We start from the raw sequence: 27,837 nt of genomic DNA, 5'->3' as shown, positions 1-27,837 counted from the left end.
TAACTCCAGCCAGTGCAGTTCACGCACATGTCTCTTGAGGTGTAAAAAATAAAAAAAAAGATAGAAATAAAACCAAACCCCTCAGCTCTAGACGGAGTGCTTTGCACGCATGCCGTGCAACCTTCACTCCCCTGCGTCTCGGCGTACTTTCCCTGGTTTTATCCTCTCTCACAGTGCAGTTCACGCACATGTCTCTTGAGGTGTAAAAAATAAAAAAAAAGATAGAAATAAAACCAAACCCCTCAGCTCTAGACGGAGTGCTTTGCACGCATGCCGTGCAACCTTCACTCCCCTGCGTCTCGGCGTACTTTCCCTGGTTTTATCCTCTCTCACGCCCCGTACAGGGGATGTAGCTCAGTGGTAGAGCGCATGCTTCGCATGTATGAGGTCCTGGGTTCAATCCCCAGCATCTCCAAGCAGGCAGCTTTATGTATGGAGAACCCGGCAGTGCAAAGGTTGCCCGCTGTTATGGCAACCTCGAACAAAGCGTTCTCTGCCCCTACAGCATTATTTTCTTAGAGCGCCAGAACTCTCATTCCTCTTAGCATGCTTCATCATTTACCTGTGTAAGAATTTTGTGGTGTTTTTTTTTTTCCTTCAGCTTCTTAGAGACAGATTTGCCCTAAGGGTCCTGCCTAGTTAGATGTTACAACCGGACGCACGATGGCCAAGTCATAAGACGTCTTACTTGTCAAGCTAAGATCCTGACTTTGATCCCTGCCCATGAATTTTTTAAGGTGGCGGAAAGAGAAAGAAAAATAAAACACACCTAAAATGCCTCTAGCCTACTTGTCAGATTTCTTAGGAGAATTAAGAATTACTTGAGCTCCGACATTAGCTCACAGTTCATGCAGCCCAACCGTTTGCCAGTTGGGGATGTAGCTCAGTGGTAGAGTGCATGCTTTGCATGTATGAGGTCCAGGGTTCGATCCCCTGCATCTCCATGCTGTTTGGTCAGCCGTGCATCTGCTTTATGGTTAATTGTAACGCGCAACGCAGACATCGTCCGCTCGTATCCCTCAACGTTCTGAAGCATACATGTGCTGCTTCCTGTTAACAAGTCCAACCTAGCATGTGCTTGTTTACAGGGCACCTCCTTAGCATAGTCCTTTCTCCTATTCATCATCGTGGCAAGCACTGGAGATGTAGCTCCGCGATACAGCACATTCACTGCATGTGTGAGGTCTTGGGTTCAGTGTCCAGCGTAAAAAGAATGTCAGTTTCGTGTTTTAAAAAGCTATTTGAAATATGCAGCTTCGAGCCGGCTCATCACCGTTTACGCTAGGCATGGTGGCCAAGTGGCAAGGCGTCGGTCTCGTAAACCGAAGATCATGGGTTCAACCCCCGTCTGTGCCTTTCCTTTGACATGGATGGGGACCATAAGCCAACGCTGTTCTGAAAAACTCTGCGTTCCGATACAGACGTAGCAGTTTGGCAAAAGCGAGAGTGAAATCTCCTTGACCTTTGCTGCGTTTTGCAGCTTCGTTCTTCCGTCTGCTAGGCAGGAAGGTTCCGTTTGGTTGTCCCAAATTTTCCGCACAAAGAATGAGCACAGGCCAGGGCGCGGTGGCCAAGTGGCAAGGCGTCAGTCTTGTAAACCGAAGATCACGGGTTCAATTCCCGTTCGTGCCTTTTTTAAAGAACGCATGCCGAGAAACGGAAACAAAAGCCTACGTAGCAATAACAGTTGTTGTAAGAAGAAGACTTTGCCTCAGCCGTAACTCCAGCCAGTGCAGTTCACGCACATGTCTCTTGAGGTGTAAAAAATAAAAAAAAAGATAGAAATAAAACCAAACCCCTCAGCTCTAGACGGAGTGCTTTGCACGCATGCCGTGCAACCTTCACTCCCCTGCGTCTCGGCGTACTTTCCCTGGTTTTATCCTCTCTCACGCCCTGTACAGGGGATGTAGCTCAGTGGTAGAGCGCATGCTTTGCATGTATGAGGTCCTGGGTTCAATCCCCAGCATCTCCAAGCAGGCAGCTTTATGTATGGAGAACCCGGCAGTGCAAAGGTTGCCCGCTGTTATGGCAACCTCGAACAAAGCGTTCTCTGCCCCTACAGCATTATTTTCTTAGAGCGCCAGAACTCTCATTCCTCTTAGCATGCTTCATCATTTACCTGTGTAAGAATTTTGTGGTGTTTTTTTTTTTCCTTCAGCTTCTTAGAGACAGATTTGCCCTAAGGGTCCTGCCTAGTTAGATGTTACAACCGGACGCACGATGGCCAAGTCATAAGACGTCTTACTTGTCAAGCTAAGATCCTGACTTTGATCCCTGCCCATGAATTTTTTAAGGTGGCGGAAAGAGAAAGAAAAATAAAACACACCTAAAATGCCTCTAGCCTACTTGTCAGATTTCTTAGGAGAATTAAGAATTACTTGAGCTCCGACATTAGCTCACAGTTCATGCAGCCCAACCGTTTGCCAGTTGGGGATGTAGCTCAGTGGTAGAGCGCATGCTTTGCATGTATGAGGTCCAGGGTTCGATCCCCTGCATCTCCATGCTGTTTGGTCAGCCGTGCATCTGCTTTATGGTTAATTGTAACGCGCAACGCAGACATCGTCCGCTCGTATCCCTCAACGTTCTGAAGCATACATGTGCTGCTTCCTGTTAACAAGTCCAACCTAGCATGTGCTTGTTTACAGGGCACCTCCTTAGCATAGTCCTTTCTCCTATTCATCATCGTGGCAAGCACTGGAGATGTAGCTCCGCGATACAGCACATTCACTGCATGTGTGAGGTCTTGGGTTCAGTGTCCAGCGTAAAAAGAATGTCAGTTTCGTGTTTTAAAAAGCTATTTGAAATATGCAGCTTCGAGCCGGCTCATCACCGTTTACGCTAGGCATGGTGGCCAAGTGGCAAGGCGTCGGTCTCGTAAACCGAAGATCATGGGTTCAACCCCCGTCCGTGCCTTTCCTTTGACATGGATGGGGACCATAAGCCAACGCTGTTCTGAAAAACTCTGCGTTCCGATACAGACGTAGCAGTTTGGCAAAAGCGAGAGTGAAATCTCCTTGACCTTTGCTGCGTTTTGCAGCTTCGTTCTTCCGTCTGCTAGGCAGGAAGGTGCCGTTTGGTTGTCCCAAATTTTCCGCACAAAGAATGAGCACAGGCCAGGGCGCGGTGGCCAAGTGGCAAGGCGTCGGTCTTGTAAACCGAAGATCACGGGTTCAATTCCCGTTCGTGCCTTTTTTAAAGAACGCATGCCGAGAAACGGAAACAAAAGCCTACGTAGCAATAACAGTTGTTGTAAGAAGAAGACTTTGCCTCAGCCGTAACTCCAGCCAGTGCAGTTCACGCACATGTCTCTTGAGGTGTAAAAAATAAAAAAAAAGATAGAAATAAAACCAAACCCCTCAGCTCTAGACGGAGTGCTTTGCACGCATGCCGTGCAACCTTCACTCCCCTGCGTCTCGGCGTACTTTCCCTGGTTTTATCCTCTCTCACGCCCCGTACAGGGGATGTAGCTCAGTGGTAGAGCGCATGCTTCGCATGTATGAGGTCCTGGGTTCAATCCCCAGCATCTCCAAGCAGGCAGCTTTATGTATGGAGAACCCGGCAGTGCAAAGGTTGCCCGCTGTTATGGCAACCTCGAACAAAGCGTTCTCTGCCCCTACAGCATTATTTTCTTAGAGCGCCAGAACTCTCATTCCTCTTAGCATGCTTCATCATTTACCTGTGTAAGAATTTTGTGGTGTTTTTTTTTTTCCTTCAGCTTCTTAGAGACAGATTTGCCCTAAGGGTCCTGCCTAGTTAGATGTTACAACCGGACGCACGATGGCCAAGTCATAAGACGTCTTACTTGTCAAGCTAAGATCCTGACTTTGATCCCTGCCCATGAATTTTTTAAGGTGGCGGAAAGAGAAAGAAAAATAAAACACACCTAAAATGCCTCTAGCCTACTTGTCAGATTTCTTAGGAGAATTAAGAATTACTTGAGCTCCGACATTAGCTCACAGTTCATGCAGCCCAACCGTTTGCCAGTTGGGGATGTAGCTCAGTGGTAGAGCGCATGCTTTGCATGTATGAGGTCCAGGGTTCGATCCCCTGCATCTCCATGCTGTTTGGTCAGCCGTGCATCTGCTTTATGGTTAATTGTAACGCGCAACGCAGACATCGTCCGCTCGTATCCCTCAACGTTCTGAAGCATACATGTGCTGCTTCCTGTTAACAAGTCCAACCTAGCATGTGCTTGTTTACAGGGCACCTCCTTAGCATAGTCCTTTCTCCTATTCATCATCGTGGCAAGCACTGGAGACGTAGCTCCGCGATACAGCACATTCACTGCATGTTTGAGGTCTTGGGTTCAGTGTCCAGCGTAAAAAGAATGTCAGTTTCGTGTTTTAAAAAGCTATTTGAAATATGCAGCTTCGAGCCGGCTCATCACCGTTTACGCTAGGCATGGTGGCCAAGTGGCAAGGCGTCGGTCTCGTAAACCGAAGATCATGGGTTCAACCCCCGTCCGTGCCTTTCCTTTGACATGGATGGGGACCATAAGCCAACGCTGTTCTGAAAAACTCTGCGTTCCGATACAGACGTAGCAGTTTGGCAAAAGCGAGAGTGAAATCTCCGTGACCTTTGCTGCGTTTTGCAGCTTCGTTCTTCCGTCTGCTAGGCAGGAAGGTGCCGTTTGGTTGTCCCAAATTTTCCGCACAAAGAATGAGCACAGGCCAGGGCGCGGTGGCCAAGTGGCAAGGCGTCGGTCTTGTAAACCGAAGATCACGGGTTCAATTCCCGTTCGTGCCTTTTTTAAAGAACGCATGCCGAGAAACGGAAACAAAAGCCTACGTAGCAATAACAGTTGTTGTAAGAAGAAGACTTTGCCTCAGCCGTAACTCCAGCCAGTGCAGTTCACGCACATGTCTCTTGAGGTGTAAAAAATAAAAAAAAAGATAGAAATAAAACCAAACCCCTCAGCTCTAGACGGAGTGCTTTGCACGCATGCCGTGCAACCTTCACTCCCCTGCGTCTCGGCGTACTTTCCCTGGTTTTATCCTCTCTCACGCCCCGTACAGGGGATGTAGCTCAGTGGTAGAGCGCATGCTTCGCATGTATGAGGTCCTGGGTTCAATCCCCAGCATCTCCAAGCAGGCAGCTTTATGTATGGAGAACCCGGCAGTGCAAAGGTTGCCCGCTGTTATGGCAACCTCGAACAAAGCGTTCTCTGCCCCTACAGCATTATTTTCTTAGAGCGCCAGAACTCTCATTCCTCTTAGCATGCTTCATCATTTACCTGTGTAAGAATTTTGTGGTGTTTTTTTTTTTCCTTCAGCTTCTTAGAGACAGATTTGCCCTAAGGGTCCTGCCTAGTTAGATGTTACAACCGGACGCACGATGGCCAAGTCATAAGACGTCTTACTTGTCAAGCTAAGATCCTGACTTTGATCCCTGCCCATGAATTTTTTAAGGTGGCGGAAAGAGAAAGAAAAATAAAACACACCTAAAATGCCTCTAGCGTACTTGTCAGATTTCTTAGGAGAATTAAGAATTACTTGAGCTCCGACATTAGCTCACAGTTCATGCAGCCCAACCGTTTGCCAGTTGGGGATGTAGCTCAGTGGTAGAGCGCATGCTTTGCATGTATGAGGTCCAGGGTTCGATCCCCTGCATCTCCATGCTGTTTGGTCAGCCGTGCATCTGCTTTATGGTTAATTGTAACGCGCAACGCAGACATCGTCCGCTCGTATCCCTCAACGTTCTGAAGCATGCATGTGCTGCTTCCTGTTAACAAGTCCAACCTAGCATGTGCTTGTTTACAGGGCACCTCCTTAGCATAGTCCTTTCTCCTATTCATCATCGTGGCAAGCACTGGAGATGTAGCTCCGCGATACAGCACATTCACTGCATGTGTGAGGTCTTGGGTTCAGTGTCCAGCGTAAAAAGAATGTCAGTTTCGTGTTTTAAAAAGCTATTTGAAATATGCAGCTTCGAGCCGGCTCATCACCGTTTACGCTAGGCATGGTGGCCAAGTGGCAAGGCGTCGGTCTCGTAAACCGAAGATCATGGGTTCAACCCCCGTCCGTGCCTTTCCTTTGACATGGATGGGGACCATAAGCCAACGCTGTTCTGAAAAACTCTGCGTTCCGATACAGACGTAGCAGTTTGGCAAAAGCGCGAGTGAAATCTCCGTGACCTTTGCTGCGTTTTGCAGCTTCGTTCTTCCGTCTGCTAGGCAGGAAGGTGCCGTTTGGTTGTCCCAAATTTTCCGCACAAAGAATGAGCACAGGCCAGGGCGCGGTGGCCAAGTGGCAAGGCGTCGGTCTTGTAAACCGAAGATCACGGGTTCAATTCCCGTTCGTGCCTTTTTTAAAGAACGCATGCCGAGAAACGGAAACAAAAGCCTACGTAGCAATAACAGTTGTTGTAAGAAGAAGACTTTGCCTCAGCCGTAACTCCAGCCAGTGCAGTTCATGCACATGTCTCTTGAGGTGTAAAAAATAAAAAAAAAGATAGAAATAAAACCAAACCCCTCAGCTCTAGACGGAGTGCTTTGCACGCATGCCGTGCAACCTTCACTCCCCTGCGTCTCGGCGTACTTTCCCTGGTTTTATCCTCTCTCACGCCCCATACAGGGGATGTAGCTCAGTGGTAGAGCGCATGCTTCGCATGTATGAGGTCCTGGGTTCAATCCCCAGCATCTCCAAGCAGGCAGCTTTATGTATGGAGAACCCGGCAGTGCAAAGGTTGCCCGCTGTTATGGCAACCTCGAACAAAGCGTTCTCTGCCCCTACAGCATTATTTTCTTAGAGCGCCAGAACTCTCATTCCTCTTAGCATGCTTCATCATTTACCTGTGTAAGAATTTTGTGGTGTTTTTTTTTTTCCTTCAGCTTCTTAGAGACAGATTTGCCCTAAGGGTCCTGCCTAGTTAGATGTTACAACCGGACGCACGATGGCCAAGTCATAAGACGTCTTACTTGTCAAGCTAAGATCCTGACTTTGATCCCTGCCCATGAATTTTTTAAGGTGGCGGAAAGAGAAAGAAAAATAAAACACACCTAAAATGCCTCTAGCCTACTTGTCAGATTTCTTAGGAGAATTAAGAATTACTTGAGCTCCGACATTAGCTCACAGTTCATGCAGCCCAACCGTTTGCCAGTTGGGGATGTAGCTCAGTGGTAGAGCGCATGCTTTGCATGTATGAGGTCCAGGGTTCGATCCCCTGCATCTCCATGCTGTTTGGTCAGCCGTGCATCTGCTTTATGGTTAATTGTAACGCGCAACGCAGACATCGTCCGCTCGTATCCCTCAACGTTCTGAAGCATACATGTGCTGCTTCCTGTTAACAAGTCCAACCTAGCATGTGCTTGTTTACAGGGCACCTCCTTAGCATAGTCCTTTCTCCTATTCATCATCGTGGCAAGCACTGGAGATGTAGCTCCGCGATACAGCACATTCACTGCATGTGTGAGGTCTTGGGTTCAGTGTCCAGCGTAAAAAGAATGTCAGTTTCGTGTTTTAAAAAGCTATTTGAAATATGCAGCTTCGAGCCGGCTCATCACCGTTTACGCTAGGCATGGTGGCCAAGTGGCAAGGCGTCGGTCTCGTAAACCGAAGATCATGGGTTCAACCCCCGTCCGTGCCTTTCCTTTGACATGGATGGGGACCATAAGCCAACGCTGTTCTGAAAAACTCTGCGTTCCGATACAGACGTAGCAGTTTGGCAAAAGCGCGAGTGAAATCTCCGTGACCTTTGCTGCGTTTTGCAGCTTCGTTCTTCCGTCTGCTAGGCAGGAAGGTGCCGTTTGGTTGTCCCAAATTTTCCGCACAAAGAATGAGCACAGGCCAGGGCGCGGTGGCCAAGTGGCAAGGCGTCGGTCTTGTAAACCGAAGATCACGGGTTCAATTCCCGTTCGTGCCTTTTTTAAAGAACGCATGCCGAGAAACGGAAACAAAAGCTTACGTAGCAATAACAGTTGTTGTAAGAAGAAGACTTTGCCTCAGCCGTAACTCCAGCCAGTGCAGTTCACGCACATGTCTCTTGAGGTGTAAAAAATAAAAAAAAAGATAGAAATAAAACCAAACCCCTCAGCTCTAGACGGAGTGCTTTGCACGCATGCCGTGCAACCTTCACTCCCCTGCGTCTCGGCGTACTTTCCCTGGTTTTATCCTCTCTCACGCCCCGTACAGGGGATGTAGCTCAGTGGTAGAGCGCATGCTTCGCATGTATGAGGTCCTGGGTTCAATCCCCAGCATCTCCAAGCAGGCAGCTTTATGTATGGAGAACCCGGCAGTGCAAAGGTTGCCCGCTGTTATGGCAACCTCGAACAAAGCGTTCTCTGCCCCTACAGCATTATTTTCTTAGAGCGCCAGAACTCTCATTCCTCTTAGCATGCTTCATCATTTACCTGTGTAAGAATTTTGTGGTGTTTTTTTTTTTCCTTCAGCTTCTTAGAGACAGATTTGCCCTAAGGGTCCTGCCTAGTTAGATGTTACAACCGGACGCACGATGGCCAAGTCATAAGACGTCTTACTTGTCAAGCTAAGATCCTGACTTTGATCCCTGCCCATGAATTTTTTAAGGTGGCGGAAAGAGAAAGAAAAATAAAACACACCTAAAATGCCTCTAGCCTACTTGTCAGATTTCTTAGGAGAATTAAGAATTACTTGAGCTCCGACATTAGCTCACAGTTCATGCAGCCCAACCGTTTGCCAGTTGGGGATGTAGCTCAGTGGTAGAGCGCATGCTTTGCATGTATGAGGTCCAGGGTTCGATCCCCTGCATCTCCATGCTGTTTGGTCAGCCGTGCATCTGCTTTATGGTTAATTGTAACGCGCAACGCAGACATCGTCCGCTCGTATCCCTCAACGTTCTGAAGCATACATGTGCTGCTTCCTGTTAACAAGTCCAACCTAGCATGTGCTTGTTTACAGGGCACCTCCTTAGCATAGTCCTTTCTCCTATTCATCATCGTGGCAAGCACTGGAGATGTAGCTCCGCGATACAGCACATTCACTGCATGTTTGAGGTCTTGGGTTCAGTGTCCAGCGTAAAAAGAATGTCAGTTTCGTGTTTTAAAAAGCTATTTGAAATATGCAGCTTCGAGCCGGCTCATCACCGTTTACGCTAGGCATGGTGGCCAAGTGGCAAGGCGTCGGTCTCGTAAACCGAAGATCATGGGTTCAACCCCCGTCCGTGCCTTTCCTTTGACATGGATGGGGACCATAAGCCAACGCTGTTCTGAAAAACTCTGCGTTCCGATACAGACGTAGCAGTTTGGCAAAAGCGCGAGTGAAATCTCCGTGACCTTTGCTGCGTTTTGCAGCTTCGTTCTTCCGTCTGCTAGGCAGGAAGGTGCCGTTTGGTTGTCCCAAATTTTCCGCACAAAGAATGAGCACAGGCCAGGGCGCGGTGGCCAAGTGGCAAGGCGTCGGTCTTGTAAACCGAAGATCACGGGTTCAATTCCCGTTCGTGCCTTTTTTAAAGAACGCATGCCGAGAAACGGAAACAAAAGCCTACGTAGCAATAACAGTTGTTGTAAGAAGAAGACTTTGCCTCAGCCGTAACTCCAGCCAGTGCAGTTCACGCACATGTCTCTTGAGGTGTAAAAAATAAAAAAAAAGATAGAAATAAAACCAAACCCCTCAGCTCTAGACGGAGTGCTCTGCACGCATGCCGTGCAACCTTCACTCCCCTGCGTCTCGGCGTACTTTCCCTGGTTTTATCCTCTCTCACGCCCCGTACAGGGGATGTAGCTCAGTGGTAGAGCGCATGCTTCGCATGTATGAGGTCCTGGGTTCAATCCCCAGCATCTCCAAGCAGGCAGCTTTATGTATGGAGAACCCGGCAGTGCAAAGGTTGCCCGCTGTTATGGCAACCTCGAACAAAGCGTTCTCTGCCCCTACAGCATTATTTTCTTAGAGCGCCAGAACTCTCATTCCTCTTAGCAGGCTTCATCATTTACCTGTGTAAGAATTTTGTGGTGTTTTTTTTTTTCCTTCAGCTTCTTAGAGACAGATTTGCCCTAAGGGTCCTGCCTAGTTAGATGTTACAACCGGACGCACGATGGCCAAGTCATAAGACGTCTTACTTGTCAAGCTAAGATCCTGACTTTGATCCCTGCCCATGAATTTTTTAAGGTGGCGGAAAGAGAAAGAAAAATAAAACACACCTAAAATGCCTCTAGCGTACTTGTCAGATTTCTTAGGAGAATTAAGAATTACTTGAGCTCCGACATTAGCTCACAGTTCATGCAGCCCAACCGTTTGCCAGTTGGGGATGTAGCTCAGTGGTAGAGCGCATGCTTTGCATGTATGAGGTCCAGGGTTCGATCCCCTGAATCTCCATGCTGTTTGGTCAGCCGTGCATCTGCTTTATGGTTAATTGTAACGCGCAACGCAGACATCGTCCGCTCGTATCCCTCAACGTTCTGAAGCATGCATGTGCTGCTTCCTGTTAACAAGTCCAACCTAGCATGTGCTTGTTTACAGGGCACCTCCTTAGCATAGTCCTTTCTCCTATTCATCATCGTGGCAAGCACTGGAGATGTAGCTCCGCGATACAGCACATTCACTGCATGTTTGAGGTCTTGGGTTCAGTGTCCAGCGTAAAAAGAATGTCAGTTTCGTGTTTTAAAAAGCTATTTGAAATATGCAGCTTCGAGCCGGCTCATCACCGTTTACGCTAGGCATGGTGGCCAAGTGGCAAGGCGTCGGTCTCGTAAACCGAAGATCATGGGTTCAACCCCCGTCCGTGCCTTTCCTTTGACATGGATGGGGACCATAAGCCAACGCTGTTCTGAAAAACTCTGCGTTCCGATACAGACGTAGCAGTTTGGCAAAAGCGCGAGTGAAATCTCCGTGACCTTTGCTGCGTTTTGCAGCTTCGTTCTTCCGTCTGCTAGGCAGGAAGGTGCCGTTTGGTTGTCCCAAATTTTCCGCACAAAGAATGAGCACAGGCCAGGGCGCGGTGGCCAAGTGGCAAGGCGTCGGTCTTGTAAACCGAAGATCACGGGTTCAATTCCCGTTCGTGCCTTTTTTAAAGAACGCATGCCGAGAAACGGAAACAAAAGCCTACGTAGCAATAACAGTTGTTGTAAGAAGAAGACTTTGCCTCAGCCGTAACTCCAGCCAGTGCAGTTCACGCACATGTCTCTTGAGGTGTAAAAAATAAAAAAAAAGATAGAAATAAAACCAAACCCCTCAGCTCTAGACGGAGTGCTCTGCACGCATGCCGTGCAACCTTCACTCCCCTGCGTCTCGGCGTACTTTCCCTGGTTTTATCCTGTCTCACGCCCCGTACAGGGGATGTAGCTCAGTGGTAGAGCGCATGCTTCGCATGTATGAGGTCCTGGGTTCAATCCCCAGCATCTCCAAGCAGGCAGCTTTATGTATGGAGAACCCGGCAGTGCAAAGGTTGCCCGCTGTTATGGCAACCTCGAACAAAGCGTTCTCTGCCCCTACAGCATTATTTTCTTAGAGCGCCAGAACTCTCATTCCTCTTAGCAGGCTTCATCATTTACCTGTGTAAGAATTTTGTGGTGTTTTTTTTTTTCCTTCAGCTTCTTAGAGACAGATTTGCCCTAAGGGTCCTGCCTAGTTAGATGTTACAACCGGACGCACGATGGCCAAGTCATAAGACGTCTTACTTGTCAAGCTAAGATCCTGACTTTGATCCCTGCCCATGAATTTTTTAAGGTGGCGGAAAGAGAAAGAAAAATAAAACACACCTAAAATGCCTCTAGCCTACTTGTCAGATTTCTTAGGAGAATTAAGAATTACTTGAGCTCCGACATTAGCTCACAGTTCATGCAGCCCAACCGTTTGCCAGTTGGGGATGTAGCTCAGTGGTAGAGCGCATGCTTTGCATGTATGAGGTCCAGGGTTCGATCCCCTGCATCTCCATGCTGTTTGGTCAGCCGTGCATCTGCTTTATGGTTAATTGTAACGCGCAACGCAGACATCGTCCGCTCGTATCCCTCAACGTTCTGAAGCATGCATGTGCTGCTTCCTGTTAACAAGTCCAACCTAGCATGTGCTTGTTTACAGGGCACCTCCTTAGCATAGTCCTTTCTCCTATTCATCATCGTGGCAAGCACTGGAGATGTAGCTCCGCGATACAGCACATTCACTGCATGTTTGAGGTCTTGGGTTCAGTGTCCAGCGTAAAAAGAATGTCAGTTTCGTGTTTTAAAAAGCTATTTGAAATATGCAGCTTCGAGCCGGCTCATCACCGTTTACGCTAGGCATGGTGGCCAAGTGGCAAGGCGTCGGTCTCGTAAACCGAAGATCATGGGTTCAACCCCCGTCCGTGCCTTTCCTTTGACATGGATGGGGACCATAAGCCAACGCTGTTCTGAAAAACTCTGCGTTCCGATACAGACGTAGCAGTTTGGCAAAAGCGCGAGTGAAATCTCCGTGACCTTTGCTGCGTTTTGCAGCTTCGTTCTTCCGTCTGCTAGGCAGGAAGGTGCCGTTTGGTTGTCCCAAATTTTCCGCACAAAGAATGAGCACAGGCCAGGGCGCGGTGGCCAAGTGGCAAGGCGTCGGTCTTGTAAACCGAAGATCACGGGTTCAATTCCCGTTCGTGCCTTTTTTAAAGAACGCATGCCGAGAAACGGAAACAAAAGCCTACGTAGCAATAACAGTTGTTGTAAGAAGAAGACTTTGCCTCAGCCGTAACTCCAGCCAGTGCAGTTCACGCACATGTCTCTTGAGGTGTAAAAAATAAAAAAAAAGATAGAAATAAAACCAAACCCCTCAGCTCTAGACGGAGTGCTCTGCACGCATGCCGTGCAACCTTCACTCCCCTGCGTCTCGGCGTACTTTCCCTGGTTTTATCCTGTCTCACGCCCCGTACAGGGGATGTAGCTCAGTGGTAGAGCGCATGCTTCGCATGTATGAGGTCCTGGGTTCAATCCCCAGCATCTCCAAGCAGGCAGCTTTATGTATGGAGAACCCGGCAGTGCAAAGGTTGCCCGCTGTTATGGCAACCTCGAACAAAGCGTTCTCTGCCCCTACAGCATTATTTTCTTAGAGCGCCAGAACTCTCATTCCTCTTAGCAGGCTTCATCATTTACCTGTGTAAGAATTTTGTGGTGTTTTTTTTTTTCCTTCAGCTTCTTAGAGACAGATTTGCCCTAAGGGTCCTGCCTAGTTAGATGTTACAACCGGACGCACGATGGCCAAGTCATAAGACGTCTTACTTGTCAAGCTAAGATCCTGACTTTGATCCCTGCCCATGAATTTTTTAAGGTGGCGGAAAGAGAAAGAAAAATAAAACACACCTAAAATGCCTCTAGCCTACTTGTCAGATTTCTTAGGAGAATTAAGAATTACTTGAGCTCCGACATTAGCTCACAGTTCATGCAGCCCAACCGTTTGCCAGTTGGGGATGTAGCTCAGTGGTAGAGCGCATGCTTTGCATGTATGAGGTCCAGGGTTCGATCCCCTGCATCTCCATGCTGTTTGGTCAGCCGTGCATCTGCTTTATGGTTAATTGTAACGCGCAACGCAGACATCGTCCGCTCGTATCCCTCAACGTTCTGAAGCATGCATGTGCTGCTTCCTGTTAACAAGTCCAACCTAGCATGTGCTTGTTTACAGGGCACCTCCTTAGCATAGTCCTTTCTCCTATTCATCATCGTGGCAAGCACTGGAGATGTAGCTCCGCGATACAGCACATTCACTGCATGTTTGAGGTCTTGGGTTCAGTGTCCAGCGTAAAAAGAATGTCAGTTTCGTGTTTTAAAAAGCTATTTGAAATATGCAGCTTCGAGCCGGCTCATCACCGTTTACGCTAGGCATGGTGGCCAAGTGGCAAGGCGTCGGTCTCGTAAACCGAAGATCATGGGTTCAACCCCCGTCCGTGCCTTTCCTTTGACATGGATGGGGACCATAAGCCAACGCTGTTCTGAAAAACTCTGCGTTCCGATACAGACGTAGCAGTTTGGCAAAAGCGCGAGTGAAATCTCCGTGACCTTTGCTGCGTTTTGCAGCTTCGTTCTTCCGTCTGCTAGGCAGGAAGGTGCCGTTTGGTTGTCCCAAATTTTCCGCACAAAGAATGAGCACAGGCCAGGGCGCGGTGGCCAAGTGGCAAGGCGTCGGTCTTGTAAACCGAAGATCACGGGTTCAATTCCCGTTCGTGCCTTTTTTAAAGAACGCATGCCGAGAAACGGAAACAAAAGCCTACGTAGCAATAACAGTTGTTGTAAGAAGAAGACTTTGCCTCAGCCGTAACTCCAGCCAGTGCAGTTCACGCACATGTCTCTTGAGGTGTAAAAAATTAAAAAAAAGATAGAAATAAAACCAAACCCCTCAGCTCTAGACGGAGTGCTTTGCACGCATGCCGTGCAACCTTCACTCCCCTGCGTCTCGGCGTACTTTCCCTGGTTTTATCCTCTCTCATGCCCCGTACAGGGGATGTAGCTCAGTGGTAGAGCGCATGCTTCGCATGTATGAGGTCCTGGGTTCAATCCCCAGCATCTCCAAGCAGGCAGCTTTATGTATGGAGAACCCGGCAGTGCAAAGGTTGCCCGCTGTTATGGCAACCTCGAACAAAGCGTTCTCTGCCCCTACAGCATTATTTTCTTAGAGCGCCAGAACTCTCATTCCTCTTAGCAGGCTTCATCATTTACCTGTGTAAGAATTTTGTGGTGTTTTTTTTTTTCCTTCAGCTTCTTAGAGACAGATTTGCCCTAAGGGTCCTGCCTAGTTAGATGTTACAACCGGACGCACGATGGCCAAGTCATAAGACGTCTTACTTGTCAAGCTAAGATCCTGACTTTGATCCCTGCCCATGAATTTTTTAAGGTGGCGGAAAGAGAAAGAAAAATAAAACACACCTAAAATGCCTCTAGCGTACTTGTCAGATTTCTTAGGAGAATTAAGAATTACTTGAGCTCCGACATTAGCTCACAGTTCATGCAGCCCAACCGTTTGCCAGTTGGGGATGTAGCTCAGTGGTAGAGCGCATGCTTTGCATGTATGAGGTCCAGGGTTCGATCCCCTGCATCTCCATGCTGTTTGGTCAGCCGTGCATCTGCTTTATGGTTAATTGTAACGCGCAACGCAGACATCGTCCGCTCGTATCCCTCAACGTTCTGAAGCATACATGTGCTGCTTCCTGTTAACAAGTCCAACCTAGCATGTGCTTGTTTACAGGGCACCTCCTTAGCATAGTCCTTTCTCCTATTCATCATCGTGGCAAGCACTGGAGATGTAGCTCCGCGATACAGCACATTCACTGCATGTGTGAGGTCTTGGGTTCAGTGTCCAGCGTAAAAAGAATGTCAGTTTCGTGTTTTAAAAAGCTATTTGAAATATGCAGCTTTGAGCCGGCTCATCACCGTTTACGCTAGGCATGGTGGCCAAGTGGCAAGGCGTCGGTCTCGTAAACCGAAGATCATGGGTTCAACCCCCGTCCGTGCCTTTCCTTTGACATGGATGGGGACCATAAGCCAACGCTGTTCTGAAAAACTCTGCGTTCCGATACAGACGTAGCAGTTTGGCAAAAGCGCGAGTGAAATCTCCGTGACCTTTGCTGCGTTTTGCAGCTTCGTTCTTCCGTCTGCTAGGCAGGAAGGTGCCGTTTGGTTGTCCCAAATTTTCCGCACAAAGAATGAGCACAGGCCAGGGCGCGGTGGCCAAGTGGCAAGGCGTCGGTCTTGTAAACCGAAGATCACGGGTTCAATTCCCGTTCGTGCCTTTTTTAAAGAACGCATGCCGAGAAACGGAAACAAAAGCTTACGTAGCAATAACAGTTGTTGTAAGAAGAAGACTTTGCCTCAGCCGTAACTCCAGCCAGTGCAGTTCACGCACATGTCTCTTGAGGTGTAAAAAATTAAAAAAAAGATAGAAATAAAACCAAACCCCTCAGCTCTAGACGGAGTGCTTTGCACGCATGCCGTGCAACCTTCACTCCCCTGCGTCTCGGCGTACTTTCCCTGGTTTTATCCTCTCTCACGCCCCGTACAGGGGATGTAGCTCAGTGGTAGAGCGCATGCTTCGCATGTATGAGGTCCTGGGTTCAATCCCCAGCATCTCCAAGCAGGCAGCTTTATGTATGGAGAACCCGGCAGTGCAAAGGTTGCCCGCTGTTATGGCAACCTCGAACAAAGCGTTCTCTGCCCCTACAGCATTATTTTCTTAGAGCGCCAGAACTCTCATTCCTCTTAGCATGCTTCATCATTTACCTGTGTAAGAATTTTGTGGTGTTTTTTTTTTTCCTTCAGCTTCTTAGAGACAGATTTGCCCTAAGGGTCCTGCCTAGTTAGATGTTACAACCGGACGCACGATGGCCAAGTCATAAGACGTCTTACTTGTCAAGCTAAGATCCTGACTTTGATCCCTGCCCATGAATTTTTTAAGGTGGCGGAAAGAGAAAGAAAAATAAAACACACCTAAAATGCCTCTAGCCTACTTGTCAGATTTCTTAGGAGAATTAAGAATTACTTGAGCTCCGACATTAGCTCACAGTTCATGCAGCCCAACCGTTTGCCAGTTGGGGATGTAGCTCAGTGGTAGAGCGCATGCTTTGCATGTATGAGGTCCAGGGTTCGATCCCCTGCATCTCCATGCTGTTTGGTCAGCCGTGCATCTGCTTTATGGTTAATTGTAACGCGCAACGCAGACATCGTCCGCTCGTATCCCTCAACGTTCTGAAGCATACATGTGCTGCTTCCTGTTAACAAGTCCAACCTAGCATGTGCTTGTTTACAGGGCACCTCCTTAGCATAGTCCTTTCTCCTATTCATCATCGTGGCAAGCACTGGAGATGTAGCTCCGCGATACAGCACATTCACTGCATGTTTGAGGTCTTGGGTTCAGTGTCCAGCGTAAAAAGAATGTCAGTTTCGTGTTTTAAAAAGCTATTTGAAATATGCAGCTTCGAGCCGGCTCATCACCGTTTACGCTAGGCATGGTGGCCAAGTGGCAAGGCATCGGTCTCGTAAACCGAAGATCATGGGTTCAACCCCCGTCCGTGCCTTTCCTTTGACATGGATGGGGACCATAAGCCAACGCTGTTCTGAAAAACTCTGCGTTCCGATACAGACGTAGCAGTTTGGCAAAAGCGCGAGTGAAATCTCCGTGACCTTTGCTGCGTTTTGCAGCTTCGTTCTTCCGTCTGCTAGGCAGGAAGGTGCCGTTTGGTTGTCCCAAATTTTCCGCACAAAGAATGAGCACAGGCCAGGGCGCGGTGGCCAAGTGGCAAGGCGTCGGTCTTGTAAACCGAAGATCACGGGTTCAATTCCCGTTCGTGCCTTTTTTAAAGAACGCATGCCGAGAAACGGAAACAAAAGCCTACGTAGCAATAACAGTTGTTGTAAGAAGAAGACTTTGCCTCAGCCGTAACTCCAGCCAGTGCAGTTCACGCACATGTCTCTTGAGGTGTAAAAAATAAAAAAAAAGATAGAAATAAAACCAAACCCCTCAGCTCTAGACGGAGTGCTCTGCACGCATGCCGTGCAACCTTCACTCCCCTGCGTCTCGGCGTACTTTCCCTGGTTTTATCCTCTCTCACGCCCCGTACAGGGGATGTAGCTCAGTGGTAGAGCGCATGCTTCGCATGTATGAGGTCCTGGGTTCAATCCCCAGCATCTCCAAGCAGGCAGCTTTATGTATGGAGAACCCGGCAGTGCAAAGGTTGCCCGCTGTTATGGCAACCTCGAACAAAGCGTTCTCTGCCCCTACAGCATTATTTTCTTAGAGCGCCAGAACTCTCATTCCTCTTAGCAGGCTTCATCATTTACCTGTGTAAGAATTTTGTGGTGTTTTTTTTTTTCCTTCAGCTTCTTAGAGACAGATTTGCCCTAAGGGTCCTGCCTAGTTAGATGTTACAACCGGACGCACGATGGCCAAGTCATAAGACGTCTTACTTGTCAAGCTAAGATCCTGACTTTGATCCCTGCCCATGAATTTTTTAAGGTGGCGGAAAGAGAAAGAAAAATAAAACACACCTAAAATGCCTCTAGCGTACTTGTCAGATTTCTTAGGAGAATTAAGAATTACTTGAGCTCCGACATTAGCTCACAGTTCATGCAGCCCAACCGTTTGCCAGTTGGGGATGTAGCTCAGTGGTAGAGCGCATGCTTTGCATGTATGAGGTCCAGGGTTCGATCCCCTGCATCTCCATGCTGTTTGGTCAGCCGTGCATCTGCTTTATGGTTAATTGTAACGCGCAACGCAGACATCGTCCGCTCGTATCCCTCAACGTTCTGAAGCATGCATGTGCTGCTTCCTGTTAACAAGTCCAACCTAGCATGTGCTTGTTTACAGGGCACCTCCTTAGCATAGTCCTTTCTCCTATTCATCATCGTGGCAAGCACTGGAGATGTAGCTCCGCGATACAGCACATTCACTGCATGTTTGAGGTCTTGGGTTCAGTGTCCAGCGTAAAAAGAATGTCAGTTTCGTGTTTTAAAAAGCTATTTGAAATATGCAGCTTCGAGCCGGCTCATCACCGTTTACGCTAGGCATGGTGGCCAAGTGGCAAGGCGTCGGTCTCGTAAACCGAAGATCATGGGTTCAACCCCCGTCCGTGCCTTTCCTTTGACATGGATGGGGACCATAAGCCAACGCTGTTCTGAAAAACTCTGCGTTCCGATACAGACGTAGCAGTTTGGCAAAAGCGCGAGTGAAATCTCCGTGACCTTTGCTGCGTTTTGCAGCTTCGTTCTTCCGTCTGCTAGGCAGGAAGGTGCCGTTTGGTTGTCCCAAATTTTCCGCACAAAGAATGAGCACAGGCCAGGGCGCGGTGGCCAAGTGGCAAGGCGTCGGTCTTGTAAACCGAAGATCACGGGTTCAATTCCCGTTCGTGCCTTTTTTAAAGAACGCATGCCGAGAAACGGAAACAAAAGCCTACGTAGCAATAACAGTTGTTGTAAGAAGAAGACTTTGCCTCAGCCGTAACTCCAGCCAGTGCAGTTCACGCACATGTCTCTTGAGGTGTAAAAAATTAAAAAAAAGATAGAAATAAAACCAAACCCCTCAGCTCTAGACGGAGTGCTCTGCACGCATGCCGTGCAACCTTCACTCCCCTGCGTCTCGGCGTACTTTCCCTGGTTTTATCCTGTCTCACGCCCCGTACAGGGGATGTAGCTCAGTGGTAGAGCGCATGCTTCGCATGTATGAGGTCCTGGGTTCAATCCCCAGCATCTCCAAGCAGGCAGCTTTATGTATGGAGAACCCGGCAGTGCAAAGGTTGCCCGCTGTTATGGCAACCTCGAACAAAGCGTTCTCTGCCCCTACAGCATTATTTTCTTAGAGCGCCAGAACTCTCATTCCTCTTAGCAGGCTTCATCATTTACCTGTGTAAGAATTTTGTGGTGTTTTTTTTTTTCCTTCAGCTTCTTAGAGACAGATTTGCCCTAAGGGTCCTGCCTAGTTAGATGTTACAACCGGACGCACGATGGCCAAGTCATAAGACGTCTTACTTGTCAAGCTAAGATCCTGACTTTGATCCCTGCCCATGAATTTTTTAAGGTGGCGGAAAGAGAAAGAAAAATAAAACACACCTAAAATGCCTCTAGCGTACTTGTCAGATTTCTTAGGAGAATTAAGAATTACTTGAGCTCCGACATTAGCTCACAGTTCATGCAGCCCAACCGTTTGCCAGTTGGGGATGTAGCTCAGTGGTAGAGCGCATGCTTTGCATGTATGAGGTCCAGGGTTCGATCCCCTGCATCTCCATGCTGTTTGGTCAGCCGTGCATCTGCTTTATGGTTAATTGTAACGCGCAACGCAGACATCGTCCGCTCGTATCCCTCAACGTTCTGAAGCATGCATGTGCTGCTTCCTGTTGACAAGTCCAACCTAGCATGTGCTTGTTTACAGGGCACCTCCTTAGCATAGTCCTTTCTCCTATTCATCATCGTGGCAAGCACTGGAGATGTAGCTCCGCGATACAGCACATTCACTGCATGTTTGAGGTCTTGGGTTCAGTGTCCAGCGTAAAAAGAATGTCAGTTTCGTGTTTTAAAAAGCTATTTGAAATATGCAGCTTCGAGCCGGCTCATCACCGTTTACGCTAGGCATGGTGGCCAAGTGGCAAGGCGTCGGTCTCGTAAACCGAAGATCATGGGTTCAACCCCCGTCCGTGCCTTTCCTTTGACATGGATGGGGACCATAAGCCAACGCTGTTCTGAAAAACTCTGCGTTCCGATACAGACGTAGCAGTTTGGCAAAAGCGCGAGTGAAATCTCCGTGACCTTTGCTGCGTTTTGCAGCTTCGTTCTTCCGTCTGCTAGGCAGGAAGGTGCCGTTTGGTTGTCCCAAATTTTCCGCACAAAGAATGAGCACAGGCCAGGGCGCGGTGGCCAAGTGGCAAGGCGTCGGTCTTGTAAACCGAAGATCACGGGTTCAATTCCCGTTCGTGCCTTTTTTAAAGAACGCATGCCGAGAAACGGAAACAAAAGCCTACGTAGCAATAACAGTTGTTGTAAGAAGAAGACTTTGCCTCAGCCGTAACTCCAGCCAGTGCAGTTCACGCACATGTCTCTTGAGGTGTAAAAAATTAAAAAAAAGATAGAAATAAAACCAAACCCCTCAGCTCTAGACGGAGTGCTTTGCACGCATGCCGTGCAACCTTCACTCCCCTGCGTCTCGGCGTACTTTCCCTGGTTTTATCCTCTCTCATGCCCCGTACAGGGGATGTAGCTCAGTGGTAGAGCGCATGCTTCGCATGTATGAGGTCCTGGGTTCAATCCCCAGCATCTCCAAGCAGGCAGCTTTATGTATGGAGAACCCGGCAGTGCAAAGGTTGCCCGCTGTTATGGCAACCTCGAACAAAGCGTTCTCTGCCCCTACAGCATTATTTTCTTAGAGCGCCAGAACTCTCATTCCTCTTAGCAGGCTTCATCATTTACCTGTGTAAGAATTTTGTGGTGTTTTTTTTTTTCCTTCAGCTTCTTAGAGACAGATTTGCCCTAAGGGTCCTGCCTAGTTAGATGTTACAACCGGACGCACGATGGCCAAGTCATAAGACGTCTTACTTGTCAAGCTAAGATCCTGACTTTGATCCCTGCCCATGAATTTTTTAAGGTGGCGGAAAGAGAAAGAAAAATAAAACACACCTAAAATGCCTCTAGCGTACTTGTCAGATTTCTTAGGAGAATTAAGAATTACTTGAGCTCCGACATTAGCTCACAGTTCATGCAGCCCAACCTTTTGCCAGTTGAGGATGTAGCTCAGTGGTAGAGCGCATGCTTTGCATGTATGAGGTCCAGGGTTCGATCCCCTGCATCTCCATGCTGTTTGGTCAGCCGTGCATCTGCTTTACGGTTAATTGTAACGCGCAACGCAGACATCGTCCGCTCGTATCCCTCAACGTTCTGAAGCATACATGTGCTGCTTCCTGTTAACAAGTCCAACCTAGCATGTGCTTGTTTACAGGGCACCTCCTTAGCATAGTCCTTTCTCCTATTCATCATCGTGGCAAGCACTGGAGATGTAGCTCCGCGATACAGCACATTCACTGCATGTGTGAGGTCTTGGGTTCAGTGTCCAGCGTAAAAAGAATGTCAGTTTCGTGTTTTAAAAAGCTATTTGAAATATGCAGCTTCGAGCCGGCTCATCACCGTTTACGCTAGGCATGGTGGCCAAGTGGCAAGGCGTCGGTCTCGTAAACCGAAGATCATGGGTTCAACCCCCGTCCGTGCCTTTCCTTTGACATGGATGGGGACCATAAACCAACGCTGTTCTGAAAAACTCTGCGTTCCGATACAGACGTAGCACTTTGGCAAAAGCGCGAGTGAAATCTCCGTGACCTTTGCTGCGTTTTGCAGCTTCGCTCTTCCGTCTGCTAGGCAGGAAGGTGCCGTTTGGTTGTCCCAAATTTTCCGCACAAAGATTTGAGCACAGGCCAGGGCGCGGTGGCCAAGTGGCAAGGCGTCGGTCTTGTAAACCGAAGATCACGGGTTCAATTCCCGTTCGTGCCTTTTTTAAAGAACGCATGCCGAGAAACGGAAACAAAAGCCTACGTAGCAATAACAGTTGTTGTAAGAAGAAGACTTTGCCTCAGCCGTAACTCCAGCCAGTGCAGTTCACGCACATGTCTCTTGAGGTGTAAAAAATTAAAAAAAAGATAGAAATAAAACCAAACCCCTCAGCTCTAGACGGAGTGCTTTGCACGCATGCCGTGCAACCTTCACTCCCCTGCGTCTCGGCGTACTTTCCCTGGTTTTATCCTCTCTCATGCCCCGTACAGGGGATGTAGCTCAGTGGTAGAGCGCATGCTTCGCATGTATGAGGTCCTGGGTTCAATCCCCAGCATCTCCAAGCAGGCAGCTTTATGTATGGAGAACCCGGCAGTGCAAAGGTTGCCCGCTGTTATGGCAACCTCGAACAAAGCGTTCTCTGCCCCTACAGCATTATTTTCTTAGAGCGCCGGAACTCTCATTCCTCTTAGCAGGCTTCATCATTTACCTGTGTAAGAATTTTGTGGTGTTTTTTTTTTTCCTTCAGCTTCTTAGAGACAGATTTGCCCTAAGGGTCCTGCCTAGTTAGATGTTACAACCGGACGCACGATGGCCAAGTCATAAGACGTCTTACTTGTCAAGCTAAGATCCTGACTTTGATCCCTGCCCATGAATTTTTTAAGGTGGCGGAAAGAGAAAGAAAAATAAAACACACCTAAAATGCCTCTAGCGTACTTGTCAGATTTCTTAGGAGAATTAAGAATTACTTGAGCTCCGACATTAGCTCACAGTTCATGCAGCCCAACCTTTTGCCAGTTGAGGATGTAGCTCAGTGGTAGAGCGCATGCTTTGCATGTATGAGGTCCAGGGTTCGATCCCCTGCATCTCCATGCTGTTTGGTCAGCCGTGCATCTGCTTTACGGTTAATTGTAACGCGCAACGCAGACATCGTCCGCTCGTATCCCTCAACGTTCTGAAGCATACATGTGCTGCTTCCTGTTAACAAGTCCAACCTAGCATGTGCTTGTTTACAGGGCACCTCCTTAGCATAGTCCTTTCTCCTATTCATCATCGTGGCAAGCACTGGAGATGTAGCTCCGCGATACAGCACATTCACTGCATGTGTGAGGTCTTGGGTTCAGTGTCCAGCGTAAAAAGAATGTCAGTTTCGTGTTTTAAAAAGCTATTTGAAATATGCAGCTTCGAGCCGGCTCATCACCGTTTACGCTAGGCATGGTGGCCAAGTGGCAAGGCGTCGGTCTCGTAAACCGAAGATCATGGGTTCAACCCCCGTCCGTGCCTTTCCTTTGACATGGATGGGGACAATAAACCAACGCTGTTCTGAAAAACTCTGCGTTCCGATACAGACGTAGCACTTTGGCAAAAGCGCGAGTGAAATCTCCGTGACCTTTGCTGCGTTTTGCAGCTTCGCTCTTCCGTCTGCTAGGCAGGAAGGTGCCGTTTGGTTGTCCCAAATTTTCCGCACAAAGATTTGAGCACAGGCCAGGGCGCGGTGGCCAAGTGGCAAGGCGTCGGTCTTGTAAACCGAAGATCACGGGTTCAATTCCCGTTCGTGCCTTTTTTAAAGAACGCATGCCGAGAAACGGAAACAAAAGCCTACGTAGCAATAACAGTTGTTGTAAGAAGAAGACTTTGCCTCAGCCGTAACTCCAGCCAGTGCAGTTCACGCACATGTCTCTTGAGGTGTAAAAAATAAAAAAAAAGATAGAAATAAAACCAAACCCCTCAGCTCTAGACGGAGTGCTTTGCACGCATGCCGTGCAACCTTCACTCCCCTGCGTCTCGGCGTACTTTCCCTGGTTTTATCCTCTCTCACGCCCCGTATAGGGGATGTAGCTCAGTGGTAGAGCGCATGCTTCGCATGTATGAGGTCCTGGGTTCAATCCCCAGCATCTCCAAGCAGGCAGCTTTATGTATGGAGAACCCGGCAGTGCAAAGGTTGCCCGCTGTTATGGCAACCTCGAACAAAGCGTTCTCTGCCCCTACAGCATTATTTTCTTAGAGCGCCAGAACTCTCATTCCTCTTAGCATGCTTCATCATTTACCTGTGTAAGAATTTTGTGGTGTTTTTTTTTTTCCTTCAGCTTCTTAGAGACAGATTTGCCCTAAGGGTCCTGCCTAGTTAGATGTTACAACCGGACGCACGATGGCCAAGTCATAAGACGTCTTACTTGTCAAGCTAAGATCCTGACTTTGATCCCTGCCCATGAATTTTTTAAGGTGGCGGAAAGAGAAAGAAAAATAAAACACACCTAAAATGCCTCTAGCCTACTTGTCAGATTTCTTAGGAGAATTAAGAATTACTTGAGCTCCGACATTAGCTCACAGTTCATGCAGCCCAACCGTTTGCCAGTTGGGGATGTAGCTCAGTGGTAGAGCGCATGCTTTGCATGTATGAGGTCCAGGGTTCGATCCCCTGCATCTCCATGCTGTTTGGTCAGCCGTGCATCTGCTTTATGGTTAATTGTAACGCGCAACGCAGACATCGTCCGCTCGTATCCCTCAACGTTCTGAAGCATACATGTGCTGCTTCCTGTTAACAAGTCCAACCTAGCATGTGCTTGTTTACAGGGCACCTCCTTAGCATAGTCCTTTCTCCTATTCATCATCGTGGCAAGCACTGGAGATGTAGCTCCGCGATACAGCACATTCACTGCATGTTTGAGGTCTTGGGTTCAGTGTCCAGCGTAAAAAGAATGTCAGTTTCGTGTTTTAAAAAGCTATTTGAAATATGCAGCTTCGAGCCGGCTCATCACCGTTTACGCTAGGCATGGTGGCCAAGTGGCAAGGCGTCGGTCTCGTAAACCGAAGATCATGGGTTCAACCCCCGTCCGTGCCTTTCCTTTGACATGGATGGGGACCATAAGCCAACGCTGTTCTGAAAAACTCTGCGTTCCGATACAGACGTAGCAGTTTGGCAAAAGCGCGAGTGAAATCTCCGTGACCTTTGCTGCGTTTTGCAGCTTCGTTCTTCCGTCTGCTAGGCAGGAAGGTGCCGTTTGGTTGTCCCAAATTTTCCGCACAAAGAATGAGCACAGGCCAGGGCGCGGTGGCCAAGTGGCAAGGCGTCGGTCTTGTAAACCGAAGATCACGGGTTCAATTCCCGTTCGTGCCTTTTTTAAAGAACGCATGCCGAGAAACGGAAACAAAAGCCTACGTAGCAATAACAGTTGTTGTAAGAAGAAGACTTTGCCTCAGCCGTAACTCCAGCCAGTGCAGTTCACGCACATGTCTCTTGAGGTGTAAAAAATAAAAAAAAAGATAGAAATAAAACCAAACCCCTCAGCTCTAGACGGAGTGCTTTGCACGCATGCCGTGCAACCTTCACTCCCCTGCGTCTCGGCGTACTTTCCCTGGTTTTATCCTCTCTCACGCCCCGTACAGGGGATGTAGCTCAGTGGTAGAGCGCATGCTTCGCATGTATGAGGTCCTGGGTTCAATCCCCAGCATCTCCAAGCAGGCAGCTTTATGTATGGAGAACCCGGCAGTGCAAAGGTTGCCCGCTGTTATGGCAACCTCGAACAAAGCGTTCTCTGCCCCTACAGCATTATTTTCTTAGAGCGCCAGAACTCTCATTCCTCTTAGCATGCTTCATCATTTACCTGTGTAAGAATTTTGTGGTGTTTTTTTTTTTCCTTCAGCTTCTTAGAGACAGATTTGCCCTAAGGGTCCTGCCTAGTTAGATGTTACAACCGGACGCACGATGGCCAAGTCATAAGACGTCTTACTTGTCAAGCTAAGATCCTGACTTTGATCCCTGCCCATGAATTTTTTAAGGTGGCGGAAAGAGAAAGAAAAATAAAACACACCTAAAATGCCTCTAGCCTACTTGTCAGATTTCTTAGGAGAATTAAGAATTACTTGAGCTCCGACATTAGCTCACAGTTCATGCAGCCCAACCGTTTGCCAGTTGGGGATGTAGCTCAGTGGTAGAGCGCATGCTTTGCATGTATGAGGTCCAGGGTTCGATCCCCTGCATCTCCATGCTGTTTGGTCAGCCGTGCATCTGCTTTATGGTTAATTGTAACGCGCAACGCAGACATCGTCCGCTCGTATCCCTCAACGTTCTGAAGCATACATGTGCTGCTTCCTGTTAACAAGTCCAACCTAGCATGTGCTTGTTTACAGGGCACCTCCTTAGCATAGTCCTTTCTCCTATTCATCATCGTGGCAAGCACTGGAGATGTAGCTCCGCGATACAGCACATTCACTGCATGTGTGAGGTCTTGGGTTCAGTGTCCAGCGTAAAAAGAATGTCAGTTTCGTGTTTTAAAAAGCTATTTGAAATATGCAGCTTTGAGCCGGCTCATCACCGTTTACGCTAGGCATGGTGGCCAAGTGGCAAGGCGTCGGTCTCGTAAACCGAAGATCATGGGTTCAACCCCCGTCCGTGCCTTTCCTTTGACATGGATGGGGACCATAAGCCAACGCTGTTCTGAAAAACTCTGCGTTCCGATACAGACGTAGCAGTTTGGCAAAAGCGCGAGTGAAATCTCCGTGACCTTTGCTGCGTTTTGCAGCTTCGTTCTTCCGTCTGCTAGGCAGGAAGGTGCCGTTTGGTTGTCCCAAATTTTCCGCACAAAGAATGAGCACAGGCCAGGGCGCGGTGGCCAAGTGGCAAGGCGTCGGTCTTGTAAACCGAAGATCACGGGTTCAATTCCCGTTCGTGCCTTTTTTAAAGAACGCATGCCGAGAAACGGAAACAAAAGCCTACGTAGCAATAACAGTTGTTGTAAGAAGAAGACTTTGCCTCAGCCGTAACTCCAGCCAGTGCAGTTCACGCACATGTCTCTTGAGGTGTAAAAAATAAAAAAAAAGATAGAAATAAAACCAAACCCCTCAGCTCTAGACGGAGTGCTTTGCACGCATGCCGTGCAACCTTCACTCCCCTGCGTCTCGGCGTACTTTCCCTGGTTTTATCCTCTCTCACAGTGCAGTTCACACACATGTCTCTTGAGGTGTAAAAAATAAAAAAAAAGATAGAAATAAAACCAAACCCCTCAGCTCTAGACGGAGTGCTTTGCACGCATGCCGTGCAACCTTCACTCCCCTGCGTCTCGGCGTACTTTCCCTGGTTTTATCCTCTCTCACGCCCCGTACAGGGGATGTAGCTCAGTGGTAGAGCGCATGCTTCGCATGTATGAGGTCCTGGGTTCAATCCCCAGCATCTCCAAGCAGGCAGCTTTATGTATGGAGAACCCGGCAGTGCAAAGGTTGCCCGCTGTTATGGCAACCTCGAACAAAGCGTTCTCTGCCCCTACAGCATTATTTTCTTAGAGCGCCAGAACTCTCATTCCTCTTAGCATGCTTCATCATTTACCTGTGTAAGAATTTTGTGGTGTTTTTTTTTTTCCTTCAGCTTCTTAGAGACAGATTTGCCCTAAGGGTCCTGCCTAGTTAGATGTTACAACCGGACGCACGATGGCCAAGTCATAAGACGTCTTACTTGTCAAGCTAAGATCCTGACTTTGATCCCTGCCCATGAATTTTTTAAGGTGGCGGAAAGAGAAAGAAAAATAAAACACACCTAAAATGCCTCTAGCCTACTTGTCAGATTTCTTAGGAGAATTAAGAATTACTTGAGCTCCGACATTAGCTCACAGTTCATGCAGCCCAACCGTTTGCCATTTGGGGATGTAGCTCAGTGGTAGAGCGCATGCTTTGCATGTATGAGGTCCAGGGTTCGATCCCCTGCATCTCCATGCTGTTTGGTCAGCCGTGCATCTGCTTTATGGTTAATTGTAACGCGCAACGCAGACATCGTCCGCTCGTATCCCTCAACGTTCTGAAGCATACATGTGCTGCTTCCTGTTAACAAGTCCAACCTAGCATGTGCTTGTTTACAGGGCACCTCCTTAGCATAGTCCTTTCTCCTATTCATCATCGTGGCAAGCACTGGAGATGTAGCTCCGCGATACAGCACATTCACTGCATGTGTGAGGTCTTGGGTTCAGTGTCCAGCG

At 48.3% G+C, this 27,837-nt stretch overlaps 1 protein-coding gene and 70 non-coding genes across 71 annotated transcripts in view; 70 read left to right on the top strand and 1 right to left on the bottom strand.

The window, feature by feature from the left end:
- Positions 1 to 27,837, bottom strand: part of LOC136666265 (ninjurin-1-like) — a 226,383-nt gene that overhangs the window by 70,959 nt on the left and 127,587 nt on the right. The window lies entirely within an intron of this gene.
- trnaa-cgc (transfer RNA alanine (anticodon CGC)) lies at positions 344 to 415 on the top strand. The gene has a single exon. It is a non-coding gene; the product is annotated as a tRNA-Ala (tRNA).
- On the top strand, positions 873 to 944 carry trnaa-ugc (transfer RNA alanine (anticodon UGC)). Its single transcript has one exon. It is a non-coding gene; the product is annotated as a tRNA-Ala (tRNA).
- trnat-cgu (transfer RNA threonine (anticodon CGU)) lies at positions 1,285 to 1,356 on the top strand. Its single transcript has one exon. It is a non-coding gene; the product is annotated as a tRNA-Thr (tRNA).
- trnat-ugu (transfer RNA threonine (anticodon UGU)) lies at positions 1,561 to 1,632 on the top strand. Its single transcript has one exon. It is a non-coding gene; the product is annotated as a tRNA-Thr (tRNA).
- Positions 1,901 to 1,972, top strand: trnaa-ugc (transfer RNA alanine (anticodon UGC)). Its single transcript has one exon. It is a non-coding gene; the product is annotated as a tRNA-Ala (tRNA).
- On the top strand, positions 2,430 to 2,501 carry trnaa-ugc (transfer RNA alanine (anticodon UGC)). Its single transcript has one exon. It is a non-coding gene; the product is annotated as a tRNA-Ala (tRNA).
- trnat-cgu (transfer RNA threonine (anticodon CGU)) lies at positions 2,842 to 2,913 on the top strand. The gene has a single exon. It is a non-coding gene; the product is annotated as a tRNA-Thr (tRNA).
- On the top strand, positions 3,118 to 3,189 carry trnat-ugu (transfer RNA threonine (anticodon UGU)). Its single transcript has one exon. It is a non-coding gene; the product is annotated as a tRNA-Thr (tRNA).
- Positions 3,458 to 3,529, top strand: trnaa-cgc (transfer RNA alanine (anticodon CGC)). Its single transcript has one exon. It is a non-coding gene; the product is annotated as a tRNA-Ala (tRNA).
- On the top strand, positions 3,987 to 4,058 carry trnaa-ugc (transfer RNA alanine (anticodon UGC)). The gene has a single exon. It is a non-coding gene; the product is annotated as a tRNA-Ala (tRNA).
- trnat-cgu (transfer RNA threonine (anticodon CGU)) lies at positions 4,399 to 4,470 on the top strand. Its single transcript has one exon. It is a non-coding gene; the product is annotated as a tRNA-Thr (tRNA).
- Positions 4,675 to 4,746, top strand: trnat-ugu (transfer RNA threonine (anticodon UGU)). Its single transcript has one exon. It is a non-coding gene; the product is annotated as a tRNA-Thr (tRNA).
- Positions 5,015 to 5,086, top strand: trnaa-cgc (transfer RNA alanine (anticodon CGC)). The gene has a single exon. It is a non-coding gene; the product is annotated as a tRNA-Ala (tRNA).
- Positions 5,544 to 5,615, top strand: trnaa-ugc (transfer RNA alanine (anticodon UGC)). Its single transcript has one exon. It is a non-coding gene; the product is annotated as a tRNA-Ala (tRNA).
- On the top strand, positions 5,956 to 6,027 carry trnat-cgu (transfer RNA threonine (anticodon CGU)). The gene has a single exon. It is a non-coding gene; the product is annotated as a tRNA-Thr (tRNA).
- On the top strand, positions 6,232 to 6,303 carry trnat-ugu (transfer RNA threonine (anticodon UGU)). Its single transcript has one exon. It is a non-coding gene; the product is annotated as a tRNA-Thr (tRNA).
- Positions 6,572 to 6,643, top strand: trnaa-cgc (transfer RNA alanine (anticodon CGC)). Its single transcript has one exon. It is a non-coding gene; the product is annotated as a tRNA-Ala (tRNA).
- trnaa-ugc (transfer RNA alanine (anticodon UGC)) lies at positions 7,101 to 7,172 on the top strand. The gene has a single exon. It is a non-coding gene; the product is annotated as a tRNA-Ala (tRNA).
- trnat-cgu (transfer RNA threonine (anticodon CGU)) lies at positions 7,513 to 7,584 on the top strand. The gene has a single exon. It is a non-coding gene; the product is annotated as a tRNA-Thr (tRNA).
- Positions 7,789 to 7,860, top strand: trnat-ugu (transfer RNA threonine (anticodon UGU)). The gene has a single exon. It is a non-coding gene; the product is annotated as a tRNA-Thr (tRNA).
- trnaa-cgc (transfer RNA alanine (anticodon CGC)) lies at positions 8,129 to 8,200 on the top strand. The gene has a single exon. It is a non-coding gene; the product is annotated as a tRNA-Ala (tRNA).
- trnaa-ugc (transfer RNA alanine (anticodon UGC)) lies at positions 8,658 to 8,729 on the top strand. Its single transcript has one exon. It is a non-coding gene; the product is annotated as a tRNA-Ala (tRNA).
- On the top strand, positions 9,070 to 9,141 carry trnat-cgu (transfer RNA threonine (anticodon CGU)). The gene has a single exon. It is a non-coding gene; the product is annotated as a tRNA-Thr (tRNA).
- trnat-ugu (transfer RNA threonine (anticodon UGU)) lies at positions 9,346 to 9,417 on the top strand. Its single transcript has one exon. It is a non-coding gene; the product is annotated as a tRNA-Thr (tRNA).
- On the top strand, positions 9,686 to 9,757 carry trnaa-cgc (transfer RNA alanine (anticodon CGC)). Its single transcript has one exon. It is a non-coding gene; the product is annotated as a tRNA-Ala (tRNA).
- On the top strand, positions 10,215 to 10,286 carry trnaa-ugc (transfer RNA alanine (anticodon UGC)). The gene has a single exon. It is a non-coding gene; the product is annotated as a tRNA-Ala (tRNA).
- Positions 10,627 to 10,698, top strand: trnat-cgu (transfer RNA threonine (anticodon CGU)). The gene has a single exon. It is a non-coding gene; the product is annotated as a tRNA-Thr (tRNA).
- On the top strand, positions 10,903 to 10,974 carry trnat-ugu (transfer RNA threonine (anticodon UGU)). Its single transcript has one exon. It is a non-coding gene; the product is annotated as a tRNA-Thr (tRNA).
- trnaa-cgc (transfer RNA alanine (anticodon CGC)) lies at positions 11,243 to 11,314 on the top strand. Its single transcript has one exon. It is a non-coding gene; the product is annotated as a tRNA-Ala (tRNA).
- On the top strand, positions 11,772 to 11,843 carry trnaa-ugc (transfer RNA alanine (anticodon UGC)). The gene has a single exon. It is a non-coding gene; the product is annotated as a tRNA-Ala (tRNA).
- On the top strand, positions 12,184 to 12,255 carry trnat-cgu (transfer RNA threonine (anticodon CGU)). The gene has a single exon. It is a non-coding gene; the product is annotated as a tRNA-Thr (tRNA).
- Positions 12,460 to 12,531, top strand: trnat-ugu (transfer RNA threonine (anticodon UGU)). The gene has a single exon. It is a non-coding gene; the product is annotated as a tRNA-Thr (tRNA).
- On the top strand, positions 12,800 to 12,871 carry trnaa-cgc (transfer RNA alanine (anticodon CGC)). The gene has a single exon. It is a non-coding gene; the product is annotated as a tRNA-Ala (tRNA).
- On the top strand, positions 13,329 to 13,400 carry trnaa-ugc (transfer RNA alanine (anticodon UGC)). The gene has a single exon. It is a non-coding gene; the product is annotated as a tRNA-Ala (tRNA).
- trnat-cgu (transfer RNA threonine (anticodon CGU)) lies at positions 13,741 to 13,812 on the top strand. The gene has a single exon. It is a non-coding gene; the product is annotated as a tRNA-Thr (tRNA).
- trnat-ugu (transfer RNA threonine (anticodon UGU)) lies at positions 14,017 to 14,088 on the top strand. The gene has a single exon. It is a non-coding gene; the product is annotated as a tRNA-Thr (tRNA).
- Positions 14,357 to 14,428, top strand: trnaa-cgc (transfer RNA alanine (anticodon CGC)). The gene has a single exon. It is a non-coding gene; the product is annotated as a tRNA-Ala (tRNA).
- trnaa-ugc (transfer RNA alanine (anticodon UGC)) lies at positions 14,886 to 14,957 on the top strand. Its single transcript has one exon. It is a non-coding gene; the product is annotated as a tRNA-Ala (tRNA).
- trnat-cgu (transfer RNA threonine (anticodon CGU)) lies at positions 15,298 to 15,369 on the top strand. The gene has a single exon. It is a non-coding gene; the product is annotated as a tRNA-Thr (tRNA).
- Positions 15,574 to 15,645, top strand: trnat-ugu (transfer RNA threonine (anticodon UGU)). The gene has a single exon. It is a non-coding gene; the product is annotated as a tRNA-Thr (tRNA).
- Positions 15,914 to 15,985, top strand: trnaa-cgc (transfer RNA alanine (anticodon CGC)). Its single transcript has one exon. It is a non-coding gene; the product is annotated as a tRNA-Ala (tRNA).
- trnaa-ugc (transfer RNA alanine (anticodon UGC)) lies at positions 16,443 to 16,514 on the top strand. Its single transcript has one exon. It is a non-coding gene; the product is annotated as a tRNA-Ala (tRNA).
- Positions 16,855 to 16,926, top strand: trnat-cgu (transfer RNA threonine (anticodon CGU)). The gene has a single exon. It is a non-coding gene; the product is annotated as a tRNA-Thr (tRNA).
- On the top strand, positions 17,131 to 17,202 carry trnat-ugu (transfer RNA threonine (anticodon UGU)). Its single transcript has one exon. It is a non-coding gene; the product is annotated as a tRNA-Thr (tRNA).
- On the top strand, positions 17,471 to 17,542 carry trnaa-cgc (transfer RNA alanine (anticodon CGC)). The gene has a single exon. It is a non-coding gene; the product is annotated as a tRNA-Ala (tRNA).
- On the top strand, positions 18,000 to 18,071 carry trnaa-ugc (transfer RNA alanine (anticodon UGC)). The gene has a single exon. It is a non-coding gene; the product is annotated as a tRNA-Ala (tRNA).
- On the top strand, positions 18,412 to 18,483 carry trnat-cgu (transfer RNA threonine (anticodon CGU)). Its single transcript has one exon. It is a non-coding gene; the product is annotated as a tRNA-Thr (tRNA).
- Positions 18,688 to 18,759, top strand: trnat-ugu (transfer RNA threonine (anticodon UGU)). Its single transcript has one exon. It is a non-coding gene; the product is annotated as a tRNA-Thr (tRNA).
- Positions 19,028 to 19,099, top strand: trnaa-cgc (transfer RNA alanine (anticodon CGC)). The gene has a single exon. It is a non-coding gene; the product is annotated as a tRNA-Ala (tRNA).
- On the top strand, positions 19,557 to 19,628 carry trnaa-ugc (transfer RNA alanine (anticodon UGC)). The gene has a single exon. It is a non-coding gene; the product is annotated as a tRNA-Ala (tRNA).
- trnat-cgu (transfer RNA threonine (anticodon CGU)) lies at positions 19,969 to 20,040 on the top strand. Its single transcript has one exon. It is a non-coding gene; the product is annotated as a tRNA-Thr (tRNA).
- Positions 20,245 to 20,316, top strand: trnat-ugu (transfer RNA threonine (anticodon UGU)). The gene has a single exon. It is a non-coding gene; the product is annotated as a tRNA-Thr (tRNA).
- Positions 20,585 to 20,656, top strand: trnaa-cgc (transfer RNA alanine (anticodon CGC)). Its single transcript has one exon. It is a non-coding gene; the product is annotated as a tRNA-Ala (tRNA).
- On the top strand, positions 21,114 to 21,185 carry trnaa-ugc (transfer RNA alanine (anticodon UGC)). Its single transcript has one exon. It is a non-coding gene; the product is annotated as a tRNA-Ala (tRNA).
- On the top strand, positions 21,526 to 21,597 carry trnat-cgu (transfer RNA threonine (anticodon CGU)). The gene has a single exon. It is a non-coding gene; the product is annotated as a tRNA-Thr (tRNA).
- Positions 21,803 to 21,874, top strand: trnat-ugu (transfer RNA threonine (anticodon UGU)). Its single transcript has one exon. It is a non-coding gene; the product is annotated as a tRNA-Thr (tRNA).
- Positions 22,143 to 22,214, top strand: trnaa-cgc (transfer RNA alanine (anticodon CGC)). Its single transcript has one exon. It is a non-coding gene; the product is annotated as a tRNA-Ala (tRNA).
- Positions 22,672 to 22,743, top strand: trnaa-ugc (transfer RNA alanine (anticodon UGC)). The gene has a single exon. It is a non-coding gene; the product is annotated as a tRNA-Ala (tRNA).
- On the top strand, positions 23,084 to 23,155 carry trnat-cgu (transfer RNA threonine (anticodon CGU)). The gene has a single exon. It is a non-coding gene; the product is annotated as a tRNA-Thr (tRNA).
- Positions 23,361 to 23,432, top strand: trnat-ugu (transfer RNA threonine (anticodon UGU)). The gene has a single exon. It is a non-coding gene; the product is annotated as a tRNA-Thr (tRNA).
- trnaa-cgc (transfer RNA alanine (anticodon CGC)) lies at positions 23,701 to 23,772 on the top strand. Its single transcript has one exon. It is a non-coding gene; the product is annotated as a tRNA-Ala (tRNA).
- trnaa-ugc (transfer RNA alanine (anticodon UGC)) lies at positions 24,230 to 24,301 on the top strand. The gene has a single exon. It is a non-coding gene; the product is annotated as a tRNA-Ala (tRNA).
- trnat-cgu (transfer RNA threonine (anticodon CGU)) lies at positions 24,642 to 24,713 on the top strand. Its single transcript has one exon. It is a non-coding gene; the product is annotated as a tRNA-Thr (tRNA).
- On the top strand, positions 24,918 to 24,989 carry trnat-ugu (transfer RNA threonine (anticodon UGU)). Its single transcript has one exon. It is a non-coding gene; the product is annotated as a tRNA-Thr (tRNA).
- On the top strand, positions 25,258 to 25,329 carry trnaa-cgc (transfer RNA alanine (anticodon CGC)). Its single transcript has one exon. It is a non-coding gene; the product is annotated as a tRNA-Ala (tRNA).
- Positions 25,787 to 25,858, top strand: trnaa-ugc (transfer RNA alanine (anticodon UGC)). Its single transcript has one exon. It is a non-coding gene; the product is annotated as a tRNA-Ala (tRNA).
- On the top strand, positions 26,199 to 26,270 carry trnat-cgu (transfer RNA threonine (anticodon CGU)). The gene has a single exon. It is a non-coding gene; the product is annotated as a tRNA-Thr (tRNA).
- On the top strand, positions 26,475 to 26,546 carry trnat-ugu (transfer RNA threonine (anticodon UGU)). Its single transcript has one exon. It is a non-coding gene; the product is annotated as a tRNA-Thr (tRNA).
- trnaa-cgc (transfer RNA alanine (anticodon CGC)) lies at positions 26,976 to 27,047 on the top strand. Its single transcript has one exon. It is a non-coding gene; the product is annotated as a tRNA-Ala (tRNA).
- On the top strand, positions 27,505 to 27,576 carry trnaa-ugc (transfer RNA alanine (anticodon UGC)). Its single transcript has one exon. It is a non-coding gene; the product is annotated as a tRNA-Ala (tRNA).

This window comes from Hoplias malabaricus, chromosome 14, assembly GCF_029633855.1.
Source record: "Hoplias malabaricus isolate fHopMal1 chromosome 14, fHopMal1.hap1, whole genome shotgun sequence".
NCBI classification, from domain to species: domain Eukaryota; kingdom Metazoa; phylum Chordata; class Actinopteri; order Characiformes; family Erythrinidae; genus Hoplias; species Hoplias malabaricus.
This window is presented reverse-complemented; position numbering and strand designations above follow the sequence as displayed.